The sequence below is a fragment of the Lithobates pipiens genome, unplaced genomic scaffold (assembly GCF_037356315.1).
Source record: "Lithobates pipiens isolate NorthernLeopardFrog02 unplaced genomic scaffold, aLitPip1_a1.2 Scaffold_18, whole genome shotgun sequence".
Taxonomy (NCBI): Eukaryota; Metazoa; Chordata; class Amphibia; order Anura; family Ranidae; genus Lithobates; species Lithobates pipiens.
The window spans coordinates 608505428-608524420 of NW_027507758.1; the positions used below are offsets into that span (position 1 = coordinate 608505428).

Genomic DNA, 18993 nt, shown 5'->3' on the forward strand with positions numbered 1-18993 from the left:
CAGAGTTCATACAGGTAGACGTTAACTGCACGTTTCTGCTGGAGCAGCCTATCAAGCATATAGAAGGTTGAGTTCCATCGCGTCGGGCAATCGCAAATAAGACGTCTGACCGGCAGATTGTGTCGCCGCTGAATGTCAGCAAGGCAAGCCATGGCCGTGTAAGATCTTCTGAAATGGGCCGAGATTTTCCTTGCCTGCCGCAAGATGTCCTGGACCCCAGGGTTTTTGACAATGAATCGCTGCACGACCAAGTTTAAGACGTGTGCCATGCATGGCACATGCGTGATTTTGCCCTGTTTCAATGCGCTAAGCAGATTAGCACCGTTGTCACACACCACTTTACCAACTGTCAAATTGAGCGGTGTTAGCCACTGATCTGCCTGTGAACGCAAAGCTGAAAGGAGTGCCGGGCCAGTGTGGCTCTTGGCTTCCAGGCACAACAGACGCAGCACGGCATGGCAACGTCTCACCTGGCATGTGGAATAGGTTCTGGGGAGCTTGGGCGGTGCAGCGGAAGAGACGCTAGCAGCGAAAAAGGAGGAGTCAGCTGAGGAGGAGAGGGAGGAGGATGGAGTAGGAGGAGGATGGAGTAGGAGGAGGAGGAGAAGAAGAGTCAGGCCTGCATGCAATCCGTGGCGGTAAAACCAAATCTACACGGGTGCCACGGGTTACATGCTTGATGGCCGTCAGAAGGTTCACCCAGTGGGCAGTAAAAGTGATATACCTTCCCTGTCCGTGTTTGCTAGACCACGTGTCTGTGGTCAGATGTATCTTGGCACCGACACTGTGTGCCAGAGATACATTCACTTGCCGCTGAACATGGCCATATAGCTCTGGGATGCCCTTCTCTGAGAAAACCCTATGTACTGTAGCACCCTACACCAAGTTACCAGTCCTAAAAAAGAGCTTTGTGGACCAAGTAGGCTGTGTGTGAGTGATTAGCAGACTCTACGTCAGTCCCTATACCGATGAAGGACTGCTGCAGTATAGGGCAGCGGTCAGCAGTAGTGCACCTCAACCCTATGTATTGTGGACCGATACCAGTCCTTATAGAATGGCAGACTGTACCTCACTCAACCCTATGTACTGTAGCACCCTAGCCACTTGCCGACCGCCTCACGCCGATCTACGTCATCAGAATGGCACGGGCAGGCATAAGCACATATATGTACGTCCTTTGCCTCCCGCGGGTCGGGGGCCCGATCGGGCCCCCGCCCGGTGCCTGCGGCGGTCGGTTTTCGTTCGGGAGCGATCCCGGACGAGGGGACGGCCATTCATTCATGGCCACCCCCTCGCGATCGCTCCCGACGAATGGAAATCCCCGGTGACATCACTTCCTCTCCTGTAATGTAAACACAGGAGAGGAAGTGATGTATTCTCTCCTCCGTGTCGGTATTTTTCGTTCCGACACGGAGGAGAGCGGATCAGTGAGTTGCACCAACACATCCCACACACAGTAGAACATGCCAGGCACACTCACACCCCCCCTTTACCCCCCGATCACCCCCCCAATTACCCCTGCCCCCCAGTCACAGTGACACCAATGTCATTTTTTTTTTTTTTTTTTTTTTTTTGCATTGGTGTCATTTGTGACTGTAATAACTGTTAGGGCAGTTAGGGTTAGCCCCCTTTAGTTCTAATGTACCCCCCTAACCCCCCCAATAAAGGTTTAACCCCGTGATCACCCCCCGTCGCCAGTGTCACTAAGGCTGGGTTCACATTGCAGCGGTTTATGAGAACGAATGTGATTCGCACCGCACTGCAGTGCAAATCACATCCGATCTCTGTGCGATTCGAGTTCAGCCATTCGCCGCACCCGCCGCACCCGCCACACCCGCCGCACCCGCCGCAAATTCGCACGGGACCCTTTTTTTGGCCCGCAGCAGAATCGGATCGCATGGGTGTTCACACCATGCGATCCGAGTTTGCAGATCGCACTGCGATATGCGAACTGATCTGGGGGTGTCAGTAACATTTCACTGACACTCCCAGCAGTTCGCATAGGGCAGTGTGAACTGCCGCCGGGAGGCATGCGATGCGGGAACCCGCCGCGGATTCGCGGCGTTTCCGCATCGCTCCAGTGTGAACCCAGCCTAATAAGCGATCATTTTTCTGATCGCCGTATTAGTGTCACAGGTGACGCTAGTTAGGCAGGTAGGTATTTAGGTTCGCCGCAGCTTTTTATAGCGCTAGGGACCCCCATATACTACCGCATAAAGCCCCCTGATTGCCCCCTAGTTAACCCTTTCACCAGTGATCACCATATAACTGTTACAGGTGACGCTGGTTGGTTAGTTATTTTTTTATAGTTTCAGGGCACCCGCCATTTATTACCTAATAAAGGTTTAACCCCCTGATCACCCGGCAGGTGTCATTTGTGACTAATAACTGTTAGGGCAGTTAGGGTTAGCCCCCTTTAGTTCTAAGGTACCCCCCTAACCCCCCCAATAAAGGTTTAACCCCGTGATCACCCCCCGTCGCCAGTGTCACTAAGGCTGGGTTCACATTGCAGCGGTTTATGAGAACGGATGTGATTCGCACCGCACTGCAGTGCAAATCACATCCGATCTCTGTGCGATTCGAGTTCAGCTATACAGATAGTATGGCTGAATTCGTGTCGCACCCGCCGCAAACTCGCACGGGACCCTTTTTTTGGTCCGCAGCAGAATCGGATCGCATGGGTGTTCACACCATGCGATCCAAGTTTGCAGATCGCACTGCGATATGCGAACTGATCTGGGGGTGTCATTAACATTTCACTGACACTCCCAGCAGTTCGCATAGGGCAGTGTGAACTGCCGCCGGGAGGCATGCGATGCGGGAACCCGCCGCGCATTCGTGGCGTTCCCGCATCGCTCCAGTGTGAACCCAGCCTAATAAGCGATCGTTTTTCTGATCGCTGTATTAGTGTCACAGGTGACGCTAGTTAGGCAGGTAGGTATTTAGGTTCGCCGCAGCTTTTTATAGCGCCAGGGACCCCCATATACTACCGCATAAAGCCCCCTGATTGCCCCCTAGTTAACCCTTTCACCAGTGATCACCATATAACTGTTACAGGTGACGCTGGTTGGTTAGTTATTTTTTTATAGTTTCAGGGCACCCGCCATTTATTACCTAGTCTCACTAGTGTACCCCTAAATTTAGGGGTGTCTACTTTCTAAAATGGGGTCATTTGGGGGGGGGGGGGTTTGTGCCATCTTGGCATTTTATGGCCTTCAAAACTGTAACGCCCTTAGAAAGCCTGAAGGCGGTGCTTGGTTTTTGGGGCCCCGTACGCGGCTAGGCTCCCAAAAAGTCCCACATATGTGGTATCCCCGTACTCAGGAGAAGCAGCAGAATTTATTTTGGGGTGTCATTTCACATATGCCCATGGCATGCGTGAGCAATATATCATTTAGTGACAACTTTGTGAAAAAAAAAAAAAAGTTTGTAATTTTCCCGCAACTTGTGGCAAAATATAAAATATTCCATGGACTCAACATGCCTCTCAGCAAATAGCTTGGGGTGTCTACTTTCTAAAATGGGGTCATTTGTGGGGGTTTTGTGCCATCTTGGCATTTTATGGCCTTCAAAACTGTAATAGGTAGTGAGAAGTGAACTCAAAAAATTACGCCCTTAGAAAGCCTGAAGGCGGTGCTTGGTTTTCGGGGCCCCGTACGCGGCTAGGCTCCCAAAAAGTCCCACATATGTGGTATCCCCGTACTCAGGAGAAGCAGCAGAATTTATTTTGGGGTGTCATTTCACATATGCCCATGGCATGCATGAGCAATATATCATTTAGTGACAACTTTGTGAAAAAAAAAAAAAAAAAAAAAGTTTGTAATTTTCCCGCAACTTGTGGCAAAATATAAAATATTCCATGGACTCAACATGCCTCTCAGCAAATAGCTTGGGGTGTCTACTTTCTAAAATGGGGTCATTTGTGGGGGTTTTGTGCCATCTTGGCATTTTATGGCCTTCAAAACTGTAATAGGTAGTGAGGCGTGAAATCAAAAATTGACGCCCTTAGAAAGCCTGAAGGCGGTGCTTGGTTTTCGGGGCCCTGTACGCGGCTAGGCTCCCAAAAAGTCCCACATATGTGGTATCCCCGTACTCAGGAGAAGCAGCAGAATTTATTTTGGGGTGTCATTTCACATACGCCCATAGCATGTGTGAGCAATATATCATTTAGTGACAACTTTGTGTAAAAAAAAAAAAAAAATTTTTTTTTTGTCATTATTCAATCGCTTGAGGCAAAAAAATAAAATATTCAATGGGCTCAACATGCCTCTTATCAATTTCCTTAGGGGGTCTACTTTCCAAAATGGGGTCATTTGGGGGGGTTTTGTACTGCCCTGTCATTTTAGCACCTCAAGAAATGAGATAGGCAGTCGTAAACTAAAAGCTGCGTAAATTCCAGAAAACGTACCTTAGTTTGTAGATGTGACAACTTTTGCGCAAACCAATAAATATACAATTATTGACTTTTTTTTTACCAAAGACATGTGGCTGAATACATTTTGTCCTAAATGTATGACTAAAATTGAGTTTATTGGATTTTTCTAATAACAAAAAGTAGAAAATATCATTTTTTTTCAAAATTTGCGGTCTTTTTACGTTTATATCGCAAAAAATAAAAATCGCAGAGGCAATCAAATACCATCAAAAGAAAGCTCTATTTGTGGGAAGAAAAGGACGCAAATTTTGTTTGGGTACAACATTGCATGACCGCGCAATTACCAGTTAAAGCAGCGCAGTGCCAAAGTGTAAAAAGACCTCTGGTCATTTACCAGCAAAATGGTCCGGTCTGAAAGTGGCTAGACAGACCAAGTTACCAGTCCTGATAAAGAGCTTTGTGGAACAAGCGAGTTGTGACTGACTAGCAGACTGCAGCAGAAGGGCAGCAGTCAAGTATAATATTCTTTCTATATTTGGAAGAAAGAATATTATACGTGTACAAGCCTATTACCATACCACTGATACCAGTCCTGAAAAGAACCTTTGTGGAACTAATAGTAACAGCTACTGATTAAACTGACCCTCACTGCCTGACACACTGCTTCCTGCCTGTCCCTATATAAACTGGCAAAACAGAGGCTGCTGAAACAATAACTGGTTACTGGGATAGCACTTTTGTGGACCTGATAGTAACAGCTAATGATGATGATGACTAATCTGGCTGTCCCTACAATAGCAGCACACACCGTCCTGTCCCTTTCTCTAAACTGACAAAAGACACTCAGGCGGCTGCAACAATCAGTAGCACAGCAAACCTATATACACCTAACACCTATACCAGTCCTGAAAAGAACTTTTGTGTACCAAATAGCTAGCGATTTATCTCTCCCTGCTCCACACAGCAACCTCTCCCTATAGTGACAGAAGAAAGAATGTAAAATGGCCGCCGGATCGGGTGTATTTATAAGTTAGGGGGAATGTCCAAGTGTCCATGTGCTGTAATGTCTCAATTGGCTGTCCTGTACCCCATGATGGATGTGTCATCAGGTCAAAGTTCCTTTACACAGTAAAAACACGGAAGTCCGCCGGGTGAACGGCGCCAATAGTCCGCCGAACTGGCAGACCGCGAACAGCCGAAATTCGCCGCGAAACGACCGCCGGGCTAACTGTTCGGCCATCACTAATCCCGGCAGTAAGTGTACGTCCTTATATCCCGGCAGTATGTGTACGTCCTTATATCCCGGCAGTATGTGTACGTCCTTATATCCCGGCAGTATGTGTACGTCCTTATATCCCGGCAGTATGTGTACGTCCTTATATCCCGGCAGTATGTGTACGTCCTTATATCGCAGTGATATTTGTACATCCTTATATCCCGGCGGTATTAGTACGTCCTTATAGCCCAGCGGTATGTGTACGTCCTTATAGCCCACCAGTATTTGTATATCTTATATCCTGGCAGTATATGTACATCCTTATATCCGTCGGTATGTGTACATCGCTATATCCCACCAGTATTTGTACGTCCCTATATTATGACTGCATTTGTACGTCCTTATATCCCAGCAGTATGTTTACGTCCTCATATCCTGATGGTATGTCGGTATGTGTACATCCTTATATCCTTATACCGACAGAATGTGTACGTCCTTATATCCCGGCGATATGTGTACGTCCTTATATGCCCGTGGTATTTGTACATCCTTATATCCCAGCATTTTGTGTATCTCCTTATATCCCAGCATTTTGTGTATCTCCTTATATCACACGATATGTGTACGTCCTTAAATCCCGGCGATATGTGCACGTCCTTAAATCCCGGCGATATGTGCACGTCCTTAAATCCCGGCGATATGTGCACGTCCTTAAATCCCGGCGATATGTGCACGTCCTTAAATCCCGGCGATATGTGCACGTCCTTAAATCCCGGCGATATGTGCACGTCCTTAAATCCCGGCGATATGTGCACGTCCTTAAATCCCGGCGATATGTGCACGTCCTTAAATCCCGGCGATATGTGCACGTCCTTAAATCCCGGCGATATGTGCACGTCCTTAAATCCCGGCGATATGTGCACGTCCTTAAATCCCGGCGATATGTGCACGTCCTTAAATCCCGGCGATATGTGCACGTCCTTAAATCCCGGCGATATGTGCACGTCCTTATAGCCCGGCGATATGTGCACGTCCTTATAGCCCGGCGATATGTGCACGTCCTTATAGCCCGGCGATATGTGCACGTCCTTATAGCCCGGCGATATGTGCACGTCCTTATAGCCCGGCGATATGTGCACGTCCTTATAGCCCGGCGATATGTGCACGTCCTTATAGCCCGGCGATATGTGCACGTCCTTATAGCCCGGCGATATGTGCACGTCCTTATAGCCCGGCGATATGTGCACGTCCTTATAGCCCGGCGATATGTGCACGTCCTTATAGCCCGGCGATATGTGCACGTCCTTATAGCCCGGCGATATGTGCACGTCCTTATAGCCCGGCGATATGTGCACGTCCTTATAGCCCGGCGATATGTGCACGTCCTTATAGCCCGGCGATATGTGCACGTCCTTATAGCCCGGCGATATGTGCACGTCCTTATAGCCCGGCGATATGTGCACGTCCTTATAGCCCGGCGATATGTGCACGTCCTTATAGCCCGGCGATATGTGCACGTCCTTATAGCCCGGCGATATGTGCACGTCCTTATAGCCCGGCGATATGTGCACGTCCTTATAGCCCGGCGATATGTGCACGTCCTTATAGCCCGGCGATATGTGCACGTCCTTAAATCCCGGCGATATGTGCACGTCCTTAAATCCCGGCGATATGTGCACGTCCTTAAATCCCGGCGATATGTGCACGTCCTTAAATCCCGGCGATATGTGCACGTCCTTAAATCCCGGCGATATGTGCACGTCCTTAAATCCCGGCGATATGTGCACGTCCTTAAATCCCGGCGATATGTGCACGTCCTTAAATCCCGGCGATATGTGCACGTCCCTAAATCCCGGCGATATGTGCACGTCCTTAAATCCCGGCGATATGTGCACGTCCATAAATCCCGGCGATATGTGCACATCCTTAAATCCCGGCGATATGTGCACGTCCTTAAATCCCGGCAATATGTGCACGTCCTTAAATCCCGGCGATATGTGCACGTCCTTATAGCCCGGCGATATGTGCACGTCCTTATAGCCCGGCGATATGTGCACGTCCTTATAGCCCGGCGATATGTGCACGTCCTTATAGCCCGGCGATATGTGCACGTCCTTATAGCCCGGCGATATGTGCACGTCCTTATAGCCCGGCGATATGTGCACGTCCTTATAGCCCGGCGATATGTGCACGTCCTTATAGCCCGGCGATATGTGCACGTCCTTATAGCCCGGCGATATGTGCACGTCCTTATAGCCCGGCGATATGTGCACGTCCTTATAGCCCGGCGATATGTGCACGTCCTTATAGCCCGGCGATATGTGCACGTCCTTATAGCCCGGCGATATGTGCACGTCCTTATAGCCCGGCGATATGTGCACGTCCTTATAGCCCGGCGATATGTGCACGTCCTTATAGCCCGGCGATATGTGCACGTCCTTATAGCCCGGCGATATGTGCACGTCCTTATAGCCCGGCGATATGTGCACGTCCTTATAGCCCGGCGATATGTGCACGTCCTTATAGCCCGGCGATATGTGCACGTCCTTATAGCCCGGCGATATGTGCACGTCCTTATAGCCCGGCGATATGTGCACGTCCTTATAACCCGGCGATATGTGCACGTCCTTATAACCCGGCGATATGTGCACGTCCTTATAGCCCGGCGATATGTGCACGTCCTTAAATGCCGGCGATATGTGCACGTCCTTAAATGCCGGCGTTATGTGTACATCCTTATATCCCGGCGTTTTGGGTATGTCCTTATACATACCTTGCAACTTTCCGAGATGGGAACGAGGGACACCAATTAGCAAAAGTATGTGGGCATAGGACACACCCTCTACCACGCCCCCTTAAAGGAGCATCGTACAAAAAAAGATTGGTCAAACTCACAAGTGCTTTTTTTACCACTACTATTCCTTTATATTGGCTTTTGGAATTTACAATTGCAGCAATATAGAAATTCAATACAACTATACAGATCAGAGCAAAATGAGGGACAAATGAGGAGGAAAGAGGGACAGAGGGACATTACCCCAAATCAAGGACAGTTGGGATCTATAATACTGTAACTTGTGGAGTGACATTAGGAGATTCTCCTTTAAATTCACCAACACTATGAAGTTTGGTGTCCTGGTTATAAATTAAACGGATCACTCAGTAAGGCCCTCACACTACATAGGTATGAACCCAAGCAATATAGCACAATCAGACTAGCATGCAGCAAGAACAAAAAGGCATTACTTTCCAAAGTTCCATTTAGGGAAATCATTGTATTTCTTCTAGTAAGAGACTGCAGAGCACCAATACAAGACATGACCAGTGTAGTTCAGAGGTATCGAACCTACCTCATACTGCTATACCACTTGTACTCCAACATCCCCATTTCTTACCCTTCTAAAATGATGAGACCACACCTTCATTTTGGAGTATATATGGCCATAGCAGCCTATTTATTATTCACACCATATAAATAACTCCAATATCAAATATATACCAAAATATCCCTTCCGTAACAACTTGTTTAACTCCAGTCTGTTGGTCTTTGGCGGCACCCCGGAACTCCAACACATATTCCACCAATGCACTGCCGGACCTTTTTCCACACGATAGGCCTCCAGTGAATAATCAGCTCGGAGACAACCCCCTTCCCGCAGTGCAACCATTACAATATTCCAGCTAACCTTTCGCTGGAATACACCGGAGGGGCACATACTACCAATGAGCCCCCCACCCCTTTCCATCACATATGTTTACTGCCACCGTCAAAGACCAACAAAACACCTCCACAGACCGCAAGGATGACACCTTACCCCTAAGGGCTCCCCCACACCCCTGGGCCCGCTGGATCCCATCTTGCAGCCCCAGAGCCCAGAAAACAATCCCCACTATCTAAAGGTGTATTCTAACACCCTCAGTTACAGGCCCACATTAGTTTCCACCTCTACTTGCCTGATCACCAGGCCCCCCATCCTGAGCCACAACCTCCCCACCACCTGAGTGTTAGACAACTGTACGAAGCCGTAAAATATCTGACTTAACGTCCGAGATCAGTTCCCTGATCATTCGAAACCAAAAGCATTACCCCTTGCATGCATAACCCAGACAGCCGGCGGTTTATCCCGCCGTGCCTAACGTTCCATTTCCCATATCACCTTGCTCCACCTCAACCCCCATACACCTAGCCAGTGAACACATGCCTCCCTCCTCTAACTACCCAACTGTCTGCCAACCGATCTCACATCTGCTCTCCTGGCCCCCCCAACAAACATACAGATAACAAAGAAAATCCAGACAAGGCGTATAAGTCCTCCATCTGGACGAAAAAAATGCCAAAGAAAGGCAGCACCAACTTTAAAAGTAAACCAATGTAACCCCATGCCACAAACACAGCTTGTATGTACAGACTACTCCCCCACTCGTGTTTTATTTTTTTATATATATTTTTTATTTTTTTTATTATTTTTTTATTATTTATTCCACCACCACATGAAGGCATAGGTAAGTGCGTTATTCGCTTTGCTTCCCACCTACCATTCCTCCTTACCGCCGCCTCATCCAACCCACATCTGTTAGCTTCTACAGCCGCCCCGATGCGGAAGGAGTGTGAAGCGTATTCTGCACCATCCAACCTTGCGTCCCAGTGGAATGTGTACATTCCAATAGCACACGTTTACGAAAGAACACCCCACTTCCACCCAACAAAATTGGGGCCAAATTTCCTCACTCTATTGCCCCTGAAAGAAAAAATTCCCCCAAAACCTGTTTACCCCGCCGTGTTCGTTACCTCTTTTCCCATTGACCTGGCATCCACCTATCGTCCGTTATATGTGGCCAAGAACTCGTACCAAACCTTCTAACCCTCCCTATGTTCCGCATTTAACTGTTTAAATTAGCCAGGGCCTGAAACCCCCACAGACGGCAGCCGTCGGCCAAAACCCACTCATCAGAATAAAACCGGCAGGTGATGAAATTGAACCTACCCAGCAACTAATGTAAAGTCCTCAACTGTACCTCATGCCGTTCCTGGGCCTCCTACACCCCCTTCTATAGTACCTCCAACTTGGTCACCGGCAGGCGACCCTCAGTAACCCCTGAAACAATCACAATGCCAGAACAAAATAGTACAATATCCATCATCGGCCCCCTATGTTTTGCAGCCAATGGCACTAATGAACCTACCTGCAATGTGCTGCAATGTATAAAGTATAAATCGCACACACATCGGAGGAAGGCGGCCCAACACACAAAAATGTCCAAGCCATGTATGATTGAATCAGGGACCGACAAGTCAATACCCCCCCCCCCCCCCCCCACTCCGGTAATTACCTAAAAATCTAACCATGGCCCACTAAATTGAGCAACCCATGGGCAGGCATCGTTCCAAGTAAAAAACTCCTCTTGCCAGCATCTATCCAGCAGCCAAAGCTCTCTGAATAAACTGTAAGCAAGTGGAACACGGATTCCTAGTTCACCATAGGCACCCCTTTTCCATCCCACCTAACCCACTTATAGCTGTGTAAGTGAAGTATTGGACACAGTGCACCGCATCGGATTCTGACAGAACTCTTTTTTTTTTACAGATAAGTGAGAAAACGAGGCAAAACTTGTTTGGTTCCTTCTCAGGCACCACCCCCACTGTAGACACCATTAAAAACCCCGGAGGCAAGTAGCCTCACCATTTCCTTATCCGGGTATCTACTTATGAAAGGCTGCAACCTTTTCACCCCCTTCCAAAAGCCATCCCTTGTGTGACTAGGCTCGCCTGTACATTGTCCTTACATGAAGCCACAATACAATGGATGGGTCCCCCCCACCCCCTTAACACTCATGTTTAACGTCAAATACCACTGAACTGACAGGAGCTCACATTGCACTGCCAACCCACCCTCCTTTCTTTTCGGCCGACCGTCCAGAGGGGGGTATACCCCCCGAAGGAACTGCTTTGGGGGCCTCTACTACTACAGAAACCGCATCCTGAAGCTGCTATCCTTCGATCCCCATTAAGAGATGGCCATACCTACCTGCGCGGTCTAAACTGCTCATCATCCCGTAGCCAATCAGATCCCCCTTTTTAACATGTGCACCTACCAATGGCCTACATATAACAGAACAACGCCGAACCATGTTCAGGTTCTTCTCCCCCATGACAATCGCATAATGGTGACCGCCTTCCACAAAATCATTTGGTACCTCCTCTTACCTTCATCCTTTTTCCCTTAGTCCCTGTACACACGGTCGGAGATTTCGACAACCAAATCCATTGGATTTTGTCCATCGAATCTTGTCCGAAACTGTTGCATACACGCAGTTGGACTAAGTTGTCAAAAAATCCGATCTTTCAGAACGTGATGACGTAATTTCATTACGATGGGACTACATTCAGGCTAGTAGCCAATAGCTTTGATGTAGGAATTTGATCTGAGCATGCGTGGCACTTTGTCCGATCAAAATTCTCTACACATGATCGGAGTATGTCCGATCGAACCAGTTGGTCGGGAAATATTTCCAACAAGTTGGAAAATTGGGTCCGACGGATATTCCGACGGAATCAGTCTGATGCATACCACACAGTTGTCCAACAACACGGTCCAATAGGACACATTCTGACTGATTCTCCGACCATGTGTACAAGGCTTTAATCTTCCTGCATGACCCTACACACTTAAAATGTAAATTCCCCTCTTTTTTTTTTTTTTAAAGGGGGCCATAACGAGAAGATCTCCACACATTTACCTTTTCAAATCGTATCCCGGAATTCCTATTTAATTGTGTTCCCAGGGGACTCTCAAAGCACCCGTACATCTCACATTTTTATTTTATTTTTTTTGCATCTGCAATCCTTACCATCTCCATCCTACCATTACCTGACAACCCCACCGCAGCGCCACTGTCCCCAAACTGCCAGGCGCACCGCCCGCCACTTGTGGGCCAGCATCCACCACCTCTGTTCCCGGAGGAGCAACATTGCACCCCCCTTTCCAACCCCCCAACAAATCCTGCAATGCAACTTAACCACTTCCCACCCGGCCAATGTATATATACGGCCGGGTGGGAGCCGCCTGCTCCTGATAGGACGTTCAGGAACGTCCTTCAGGAGTAGCGGGATCACGCGCGTGCGCGCCCGCGCAGCGGCGCGATCCCGATGTGCTCGTGTCACCCGGACACGGCACATCTCAGATCGGCAGGAGGGCTCTGTGATTGGCCCTCCTGATCACATGACGGCCGTGTCCAATCACGGCCGTCATGTGATGTAAACAAACAGCCGGTTGCTAGGCAATCGGCTCTCCTCTCCTCACACGGAAGTCATCGCAGAGGAGAGGAGAGCGGATCGCTGCAGCCGGCTGATGATCAGTGAGTATGGGCTGCTTTTCACAGCTTTTTACTCACTGATCATCAGTGTAGTGTCAACACACAACACACCACACAGTACAAACACAGTCCCCACATATGTCCCCAAAACACACATGTCCCAAAACATACATGTCCCCAAATAATAAAAACACATGTCCCTAATAATAAAAACATGTCCCCCACATATGTCCCACTAAAATCACATGTCCCAATGATTATCTGCACACATATGTACGTGATCACCTGCACACATATGTACATGATCATTTGCGTACATATGTCCGTGATCACACAAACCAATTATTATACACTTAACGGAATTTTTTTTACCAAAAACATGTAGCAGAATACATTTTGGCTTAAATTTATGACAAAATTTGATTTTATTGGATTTCTTTTCAAATAGAAGAAAATATTGTTTTTTTCCCAAATTTCCGCTTTTTTTGCGCTTATATCGCAAAAAAAAAAAACCGGAGTCGTGAATAAATACCACCAAAATAAAGCTCTATTTGTGCGAACAAAATGATAACAATTTCATTTGGGTACAGTGTAGCATGACCGCGCAATTGTCACTGAAAGCGCTAGAGCGCTGAAAGCTGAAAATTGGGCTGGGAAGGAAGGGGGTGAAAGTGCCCTGTATTGAAGTGGTTAAACGAAAAACATTTAGAAATCATTTGACTTACCGGGCTGACTGGAACCCCAACAGCCGCCTTGCTTGCCTCCATCGCTGGCTCGCATTCCTGCGGCTCCTCCTCCTAGCACACTGACAGCTTGCCTACCGACCTGTCGTCCTAGACCAGGACTGGTGGTGTCATCAGCCCCCGAGGCAAAGAGGTCCTGGGGGCTGTGGAGTCCCTCTGTTGTAGTGCCTGTCTCACCCCCGAAGCTCTGCCTCCTGCCATGGTTCCACACATGCCCTCACATACTGTGACCTGGAAGGTCAACCTTGTCCTTCCACCGCCATCTTGTGCCATCTCGCGCCGCCCCTATAGGCCGCGCCCACCCACGGAGTTCCACCCCCTTAAAACCTTTTTTTTTGCTTTTTTTTATATAAGCAGCCTGACGGCCATACTAATAAGTCTCCCTCGCAGAGCCTTCCTCCCCGCGCAGCGATGCAGGCAGAGGAGGTAGTAGTCCTGTGATTCACGGGCGGGGCCCCACATGAGAGCCCTGGTGAAAACAGAGTGCCAGAGGCCGCAAACTCTGCATGCACAGCAACCCTCACCTCCCAGCCTCCATCCGCTCACCTGGTCATCCATAAAGACCCTCATCCGAGTGACATACATCTCAGCCATGTTGGAGGCGCAGAGCAAAAAAAAAAAAAAAAAAAAACTGCCTCCTCCTTTCTTTCTCCACAACTTTCTGTTCCCCAGCCCCGCCTCCTCCTTATATATTACCACTCCCCCTTGGACTTTACTCACTGTCCCCTCCCCTCTTATCTCTTCATATTAACCCCTGCATTGTCTCCCCTAAACACACTGTCATGCCTGGCCCTGCATTACTTTTTCTTTTCTGTATTTTCCGTTTCGGGCCTCACTGAGTTACTGTTGGTACCTATCCAGCTGCGAAACTGAGCAATAACATTTACCTGTACCCTGCGTTGTTGCTGACCCGCTGCTCCCCTCCCAATGCTGCACTATTTCAATAGCCAGTTGCTTTTTTACTGAACTCTGTTTCATGAGCAATATGACAAAATATATATATATATATATATGTAGCGGATGACATTCGGGATCGAATGTCACACGCATTACAAATTTAGTTTTTGCCTCAGGACCCTACGGTGCTGAGGGTTAATTGTGTAGGTAAACCTTAACACCAGTCTGGCCAGGCCATGTTTGAAGCTCTGCCTGATCATGTGAACGGTGAGGTGCACATGACAGGCTAGAACGAGGCCTGGTTGGATGTTTGGGTATGGCACTCTTGGAGCCAATCAGCGGGAGTGCTGGGCCCGCTGAGGAGTCTGGGATGGGGCACTTAAGCAGGTGTGGGTCACGTGTTCGGGTTCTGGAATTGTTTGTGAGACCCGTGTGGTCTGTTCTGGTCCCAGGACCGGGGTAGCCCTGTGAGGGGTCCTGGTCACGGGGTGTTCGACATCCCGCAACATGTTCCTGTCAGTGGCCCCTGATATACCTGTCTGGTCTAGGGTAGGGATCCGTCTGTTCCCGAGTTTCGGAGCCAGCTGTTCCGAGGCGCAGTGACTGAGGGAGGATTCAAAGTGTCTGGGTGTGCTCTCGGCTTGATGGGACGGGGGGTGGACAGGGAGAGAGCAGGATTGGATGGGGAGATCGCAGGATGGGACGGGAAGATCGCAGGATTGGATGGGGAGATTGCAGGATTGGACGGGGAGATCGCAGGATGGGACTGGGAGATCACAGGATGGGACGGGGAGATCGCAGGATGGGACGGGGGTGGACAGGGAAAACGCAGGATTGGACGGGGAGATCGCAGGATGGGACTGGGCAATCACAGGATGGGACAGGGAGATCGCAGGGTGGGACGGGGAGATCGCAGGATGGGATGGGGGTGGACAGGGAAAGCGCAGGATGGGACTGGGAGATTGCAGGATGGGACTGGGCGATCGCAGGATGGGACGGGGAGATCGCAGGATGGGACGGGTGGACAGGGAAAGCGCAGGATTGGACGGGGAGATCGCAGGATGGGACTGGGCGATCGCAGGATGGGACGGGGAGATCGCAGGATGGGACAGGGAGATCGCAGGATGGGATGGGGGTGGACAGGGAAAGCGCAGAATGGGATGGGGAGATCGCAGGATGGGACAGGGAGATCGCAGGATTTTGATTATGTCTTTATATTCCAGCCGTATGTGTATGTCCTTATATCCAGGCGGTATGTGTACATACTGATAACGCTGTGGTATTTGTACATCCTTATATGCGGTAATTATACTGGCACCTCTTATTATCTCAGTGATGTTGTATTTCCTTGGTTCTCATATTACATTTTATGACATCCTTTGTTTATTTCTGCATACCTATAAAGATTTAACCAGCTTTACAAATTTTCCCTTGCAGAATAACCTTGCCAGATCAGGTACCATTTATAGAGATTTTTTATCTGCGTTGTATTGAACTGCGCCAGGTTTTTATTGTTTTGCAGTATGCTGACATCTAGTGGTGGTTTTAGTTTCTCCCTCTTTTCCCCGCTCTTCTGTTTAGTAGTTTGTTTAGTCCTAGATAGACCCTTCCGGTTCCTTCCATTTTCTTCCATTCAGTGTTAGTACACAGAGACAAGGTTCAGGAAAGTTTTTGACTTCAAAAGACTGGAAAATTAGCCTTTGCGCTACAAAAAGCGTTACAAAAAAATGCATTGGATTAAAATTCTGTGTCCTGTTGAAGAGTTAATCTACCTGTGGATGGTGCCAAGTCAGCAGGTGATCCTGCGATCTCCCCGTCCCATCCTGCGATCTCCCCGTCCCATCCTGCGATCTCCCCGTCCCATCCTGCGATCTCCCCGTCCCATCCTGCGATCTCCCCGTCCCATCCTGCGATCTCCCCGTCCAATCCTGCGATCTCCCTGTCCAATCCTGTGATCTTCCCGTCCCATCCTGCGATCTCCCCGTCCCATCCTGTGATCTTCCCGTCCCATCCTGCGATCTCCCCGTCCCATCCTGCGATCTCCCCGTCCCATCCTGCGATCTCCCTGTCCCATCCTGCGATCTCCCCGTCCAATCCTGCAATCTCCCCCCCATCCAATCCTGCAATCTCCCCATCCAATCCTGCGATCTTCCCGTCCCATCCTGCGATCTCCCCGCCCCATCCTGCGATCTCCCCGTCCCATCCTGCGATCGCCCAGTCCCATCCTGCGATCTCCCTGTCCACCCCCATCCCATCCTGCGATCTCCCCGTCCCATCCTGCGATCTCCCAGTCCCATCCTGCGCTTTCCCTGTCCACCCCCATCCCATCCTGCGATCTCCCCGTCCCATCCTGCGATCTCCCAGTCCCATCCTGCGCTTTCCCTGTCCACCCCCATCCCATCCTGCGATCTCCCCGTCCCATCCTGCGATCTCCCAGTCCCATCCTGCGATTGGGAGATGGACAGCCAAGCAGCTGGCATAAGTACGCCACGAGGATGCCGAACATCCGGCGCTGGAGACATGATGTCGATGCGCAGTGGACCCCGCCAGCCCCACGTCAGAGCCGGGCGGAGGGGAAATCCAGTGCGCATCGCAACCCCGGGACATAACAAAGAACAGCACAGCCATGAGACAAACAGCGTCCCACACCACCGATGCGCACGCAGCAAGAGTAAACAGAGGGAATATAATGTCCAATAGATTATTGGTATATTAGGAGATAATGAAAAAAAACTAACTGGTATTTATTCAATGTGAAGATTCCTATGTATGTACTATCAAGTCCTTGTTGGAATGTACATTTTGATGAAATTCTATAATATTAATTTATGATTATGTGTAATAATAGGTGCAATACATCACTATTTGAATCTATTAAAATCAGTTTTTTATCTAATTGGATTTTCTAGCTTCCGTGTGCCTCATTTAAAGTCCCGCTCTGTTGCTCCCCTTTTTATTAGATATATTGAACCCGGGATGGAGGAGGGGTTTTGAACGGCTCCTACGTATACTTCATTTAAAGTCCCAAATACTGTTGCTCTCCTTTTTTTAACTATGTAATTAGGGATGGAGGCACACGGACGCATTAATTATCAATTATTTCCCTTTTTTTCAATTTTTATTTATTTTATTTTAAATTTTTCTCCTTTTTTTTTCATTATCTCCTAATATACCAATAATCTATTGGACATTATATTCCCTCTGTTTACTCTTGCTGCGTGCGCATCGGTGGTGTGGGACGCTGTTTGTCTCATGGCTGTGCTGTTCTTTGTTACGTCCCGGGGTTGCGATGCGCACTGGATTTCCCCTCCGCCCAGCTCTGACGTGGGGCTGGCGGGGTCCACTGTGCATCGACGTCATGTCTCCAGCGCCGGATGTTCGGCGTCCTCGTGGCGTACTTATGCCAGCTGCTTGGCTGTCCATCTCCGATGATTGGAGGACTCGGTTGACGCTCGCGGCTGCCAGGCCTGGCTGGCATTGTAGGCAGCTGTTGACGCTTCACTTGCCCTCCTTAGTGTCGGTTGCATGGCGTTGGGGGTAAGTCTTTGGCGGCGCCCTCTGCGTGGGTTCTCTTCCCTAAGCAGGTTCCCACACCCAGGTCCTTTCCTTTTCCTGCAGTCCTTTGCTACACTCCCCATCAACACTTACACAATGTTTTTCTCACCTTCACTCACGTTTTCTCATGCACTCATACATTTATTTTTTAATTTAACAACCAATCCTTTCTTTTGCAGTTCTTCTAATTCACCCCTTGATTTCATTTTGTAATTTTTATCACCCTAGTCTTTTTATTTCATATTTTTCATCATCCCTTTTTCTTTTAACCTTTTCTTGCACCTTGTACTTTTTATTTCTATTTTCATTCTATTTTATTTTTCATTATTTTTTCCCTTATTTCTTTTTTTAATATCACTCATTTTCCTCACATTCACCTGTCACATCTAGATTATTTTATTGTTTTATTTTCAGCTGTCCCTTCAGCATTTGTCACTCTACCATCAACACTCAATTTATGTCTCATCCTACACTTGGACCTGCCTGGGTTGTCATTCGTGCATTTTGGGTGTCACCTTGGCCTTGCCCCCTCAACCCCGGACTGTGGCATCTTTGGCTGGCCTGATTACCGGTGTTCCGCACCATCTCTGTGCAGGTATATATGCAAGTTTATGGATCAAGTGTGCATGTGGGTCTCTCCACATTGTATATTTGTCCTCCCCTTTCCTTAGACATTTCCAAACATGGCTGTTCTCCCTATTTATAGGTTACCATCATGGTTTTGCTCCTGATGAGTGATATAAAAGTCACGAAACGCGTATAGCTGTCAACTTCCATGCTGTGCACACATCTTATAACAAAGAATGAACGTTCCATTTTGATTTATCCCTATTTTTGTTTTTATTTATTCTTAGGTGACACTTTAGAGTGCCACATATCTATAGATAACTGGT

The 18993-nt window shown here is 48.5% G+C and overlaps 1 protein-coding gene across 1 annotated transcript in view; it reads right to left on the bottom strand.

The window, feature by feature from the left end:
- LOC143989238 (uncharacterized) overlaps positions 1-14257 on the bottom strand; it is a 484136-nt gene extending 469879 nt beyond the window's left edge. The window contains exon 1 of the mRNA XM_077489308.1: positions 14195-14257. The gene's annotated coding sequence lies outside the window, so the exon portion shown is untranslated. The remainder of the gene's footprint in view (positions 1-14194) is intronic.
- Between the last annotated feature and the right edge of the window lie 4736 nt (positions 14258-18993).